Source organism: Panthera leo, chromosome B2 (assembly GCF_018350215.1).
Source record: "Panthera leo isolate Ple1 chromosome B2, P.leo_Ple1_pat1.1, whole genome shotgun sequence".
In the NCBI taxonomy this organism is placed as follows: Eukaryota; Metazoa; Chordata; class Mammalia; order Carnivora; family Felidae; genus Panthera; species Panthera leo.
The window spans coordinates 132,757,404-132,762,759 of NC_056683.1; the positions used below are offsets into that span (position 1 = coordinate 132,757,404).

A 5,356-nucleotide genomic window follows, 5' to 3' on the forward strand; every position below is an offset into this window, starting at 1 on the left:
GTTTCTCACCAGGGAGGGGGCTCTTCCTAGCATGACTGGACCACTGCAGTCCTACCCAAGCATCTTCTAGACACTTGGGCATTGGTTATTTGACCTAATTCCCCAAGGACTCATCAGAGCTGTAAGAGAAAGGACAACAAATTAGACGCCATACAGACTCAGGTAGCTTCATGTGATCTTTCTATAGCCGGCATTAAAAACCAGAAAGAGCCTCCCAGAAATGTATGCCCGTATGTTTCTTTTCCATTCTTACCGGCTTTTTCCTCCCTTAGCAGCTGCTATGATTTGCAGTTGAAGGTTTATATCCAAGTCCACATGGTCAATAAGGATTTGAGGCTTGGGGTTGTATATTGCCCTTTAATTACTCTTGTTATTTAGTCCAGGTGTGTATTTTTTTTCCCCTTGGTAATCTATATACTGGAATATTCTCTGTGGAACATGCTAGAAAAAAGAAAAGATAGCACTTTTGTTAGAACTTTATGAAAGAAAGAGCTTTAAATCACCTGCAAATATAGAGCCAGCTTTCAGCATATCATGTCAAGACACTGCCTCTAAATTTTCCTTGTTGTTTCAGGACTTAACCAGACAATCTTTATTCACTTTAATGAATGTCACTTCCCATTTGCCAGTGTGGAAAATTCAGGGTTTGATAGTGTGAAACGCTGCATTGGTTATGCAGAACCCCATTCAAGGCCATGATTTTTTTCTACACATTTTATGATATTATTTTGTCTAGACATGTATGTCCTTATTACACCGAATTATAGCATTTATTGCCAAATTGCTTTAATCAGTTATCACCATTCAAAAACTATGTGTTCAAAAGAGTTTACAAGGAAGCAAAGTGTAATAATGAGATGAAGGAAGTAAACTGTGTTAAACTAGGCATCATGTCTCTTGATTAAAATAGCTGTTACCTCCCCAACCACCACCTATGAGCCCAGTCATGAAAACTTAGCCAGTTGTATCCCACAGAGCATTTTTACTTAGAGAACCTCAAATATTATGTAGGTGAACTCAGGCTTCCTCTACTACTTGTATTCTCCATATTGTTAGACAAAAGCAGAATAGCTAAGTATATTTTTGAGTTCCACTACAGGAAAAATTTGAGGATAACAATGATTAGCCTTAAGACTATAAATAATCTTCCTTCTCAGCAATTACATCTTAGCAAATAAAGGGGAGCACCGGGGCTGTGGCGTGAGGGGCATTGTAGGGGTAGCGGTAGCATGGGCTGGTGGCCTGGGTGAGTGGGAAGGGCCGCCTTGGCCTGTGTGACCGGTGGTACCCGTGGGGACTCTGTCTAGAGAGGATTCAAGATGACCAACGAGGAATCTCTTCCCAAAAAGGTTTGAGTGAAACACACTTCAAAGTTACGGCCTGAGATGAGTTAATTCTCCAATGGAGACAATCGGAAGCATATGTCCAAGCTCTGGAGGGCGGGCACACAGACCTCAGTCCCAGTGAGGTAACTGGGGTTAAGGGACTCTGAAGAAAAACTAAAGACACAAGAGTCTGCTCACAGGGAAGACATCCTTGTAATACGACTGACAAGCAAGGAGCAGGAAGTAGCATGTAGTGCTCAAATCTATTAATTCGGGCGAGTCCAGCAGCAGAGTGCTGCCCAACTGAGATCAACAAGGGTGGACCCAGCGATCAGCTTGTTTTTCCTAAAAATGAAAGGTGAACCAGAACAGACTAAAGGCAAACCAGAGCAAGCCCAAAATGAACTGAGTGCCTGGAAGTTTACTCCTAGTAGGTAAACAAATCATACTCCCCAGTCAAGACCTCCATGACAGTCCCACAGGGAGGAAGCAGTGGCAGGACAGCCAAATACTCGTTTCCACACCCCAACTCAGACTTTTTGAGCCCAAAAAAAATCGCATTCTTATACTATCCAGCCTGTAACGGTTCACGTAAAACTTATCAGATGAACCTTGTGTTTCAGCATTTGCTTCAGAGGCCTGACGGTGTCGGACTATTCCTAAGAAGTGGCCGCCTCCAAAAAATTCCCCTTCTAGAACTTGTGGACACTTGAGAAATGTTTCTGTTTGAAGAAAATAGACGGACAAACAGAAGCCTTAAGTCTGTGGCACACTGTGTCTTCAGACAGTTGGGAGGAATGTAAACGTAGATTAAAAATCATGAATTGAACATATAAAATTCCATAAAATGTGAAAAATGGAATATGCCTCGCTCTTAACCTTGAGCATAGTGACCTAGAGACCCTGTAGATCCGTTTTGCCCATAAGACTGTGGATTTCATGATGATTGTTAAACTATTGGATCAAAACCCAAGTGAGGTGAATTTTGCCTTTAAAGAGTTTATTTGCTAAGAACCAACTTAATAGTTATGAGAGAATCAAATAATAGATGTCTGTATAAGCAGTTCATATATTTAGCCATTTAGTTTGGAGCTCTATATTACTTGATTGAGCCTAAAGTCAGTGTGGTTTTAATCAATGGTTTGTTCTTTGAATGGTTGTTAGTGCTGTAGATAATCTTATTAAAGACTGCAGACAGAAAGGTGTTCTATGAGACTTCAGGTTGAAACTGAGGTGTCATAAACATTCATTTCACTACTAGGTTCTATAAGGATGTTGGCTGTGCTGAGAATCACTGCATTTTTTTCGGTACTGAAATTAAGTCCCCATGGCATTCAACAGGCACACACTGAAAGGGCATCGTGCTTGGTGTTAATGGGGGAATGTGTTTCCTTCATTTGCGTCTGGGCCTTTTGTATTGCCTTCCTGATAGTAAATTAAATGTGCCTTGAAAAAAAAAAATGTGTCTTGAATAGAACTTCAAAGAAACTCTCTGACTTAAAAAATATTTTCGGAATTCCTCCCCCCTTTAAATTAAATGGGGTGATTGCAGCTAAGATTAGATCCTTCATATGTTTGTGAAAAGAGTGGCTAACACTTGGAAAACATCGTGGTTCCAATTCTTAGTGTAATTTAGCAGGAAGTCACCAGCCAAGATGGCCAGCTCAATGCCTCTTCTACATCATAGGTACTGAAATAGTATCCACTATTTTAGCTATATATAAGCTTTACATATTATATAGCTATATAAATAGTGTCTCTTACTGTACTCTATTAATGACCACATTTCTAATTCACAAGCATATGGCCTAGGTGGCTTCTTTGTTCTCATGTTTTAAACGAGGTACTTGGGTTAGATGTTCTCTGAGGCCCATTTCAGCCCTAAAATTTTATGATTTTGTGTTCCATGAGATGAACTGGCCATCTTGTCTTTTATATGTGCCCACCTGCTAACTCAGATGTAACCACTCCCTCATTCCCAACAGGAAAAGTCTAAAATAGTTTGTAGGTAGTTCGTCTTTTACAAATGTCGCAAATTGAAGACAATAATACGAAATCAAGTCTAATTTCAGCAGAAGAGAATGACTTTTCAAAGACATTCCTGCCTTGAAGAGATGTGAGGCATTTTCCAAAGACTCATTTTATGTCATTTGTTGTGGCATGAAGTGCTACATGCCAGCTAATTTAAAAAATGGTTCAAGTTGAAGTTTCATCTAGTTTGGTCTAGAACATAAGACTCTATATTTTATTATAAAACTAGGTCTGACCAAGGCAGTCTTGTGGAATGTAATGATTCCAAGGAAATAATAATGCCATGAAATATTTAGGGAACAGTTCTTAACACTTATATTGATACAAATATTATGCTGGTTCGTCCATTTGGACTTTTTTTTAAGTTTATTTATTTTAAGAGAGAGAGCGTGTGAGCACAAGTGCATGTGTGAGTAGGGGAGGGGCAGGGGGAGAGGGGGAGAGAGAGAATCCGAGGCAAGCTCCACACTGTCAGCACAGAGCCCAACCTGGGGCTCAGTCCCACAGATTGTGAGATCATGACCTGAGCCAAAATCAAGAGTCAGACGCTTAACTGAGCCACCCAGGCGCCCCATTTGGACATTCTAAGAAATACCATCAGGGGCGCCTGGGTGGCTCAGTCAGTTGAGTGTCCAACTTCAGCTCAGGTCATGATCTCACAGTTTGTGGGTTCGAGCCCCACGTCGGGCTCTGTGCTGACAGCTTGGAGTCTGGAGCCTGCTTTGGATTCTGTGTCTCCCTCGCTCTCTGCCCATCCCCCGCTCGTGCTCTGTGTGTCTCTCAAAAATAAATGAAAATGTTAAAAAAAAAATACCATCAGCATCTGTACATGGATAAAATCAGCTTCTAACAATAAGGAGGTTAGCTAGCCTAAGAATCTTCCAGGCACAATTCTGAGGTCCCGACTGTGTGGTTCACAACTGGGTTTTATTCTTCTTCCCATGAAAAGGAAGGGAAGCGGGAGAGAAGCGTGTGTGATAAAGGGGAAGATAGCTCTGCCCTCCGCCATTACTACAGGAAAGTCTTTTGTTAGAGATGGAATTTTACTTAGTTCATTCATTCATTCATTCATTCATAGCACTGACTGGGTAGGTGCCCCCTGATTCCCCACTGGTTACTTGCTAGAATCACACCCCATTCCAGCACCTGATCCTCCCAGGAAAACGAGCCGCCCAAACCCAAAGCCTGTCACAAGTCACTTTTCCCTCAGCCCAGACAGTCTGTGGCGTCCTCATGTGTATTTTGCATAATTACCCTTTGCAGTTTCCTAGCCAAAGATCTCATCTGAAGTTAAAAGAAGAAGCTCATTTTCTCCTTGGATTTCCGTGCTCCTGGGAAACTTCATCTTGAACCATTTTTTAATTAGACAGCCCTGTTCCAGGAGTCTCCGAAATCCCACTTCTTGATGTGGCTGACTTTATTCAGGACGCACAGAGCTTAACACAGAGACGTCTGCAAAGATTGCTGCCAATTCTGTTGACCCATTTAAGCCCTGGTGATTTCTCCGCCACCGGGTCTCTTTCTAAGTTCACAGCCAGCCACACTACAGGGGAGGTCGGTGTGAAGGTCACATGTCCACCAGCGATGACCAGGCTATCAACTCACCATTAATCTGCCACCTAAGGTGAACCTGAGGTTTAGACCAAAAGAAAAGCCTTTTTCCTAGTTCTTTAGATTATTTATAACATTCTTCCTCCCTACTTGTTATCCTTTATTTCTGGAGCTGAATTGAATAATGGATGCTCTGTCATCAGCATTTCCATAAGGTTAAGATGGAGTAACCTGTTTAACAAGTATTTCATTAGGGAGAATGAAAAAGGTAGACTAAGAAATTCCACTAAAAGTTTGTTATATAATTTTAAATGCTTTAAAATAACGTCACAATATCCTTCTTTAAAAAAGATCGGCCTTTTGTGGAAGATGTTATTAGTGAAGTCCTTGAAGCAAGTGGTGGAAAATGGGTTTTTCATTACTTCAAAGGCAGTATTAAAGGACCATGA

At 41.3% G+C, this 5,356-nt stretch overlaps 1 pseudogene; it reads left to right on the top strand.

Moving 5' to 3' along the window:
* Positions 1-1,319: 1,319 nt before the first annotated feature.
* Positions 1,320-2,021, top strand: LOC122219206 (annotated as a pseudogene).
* Positions 2,022-5,356: the final 3,335 nt, after the last annotated feature.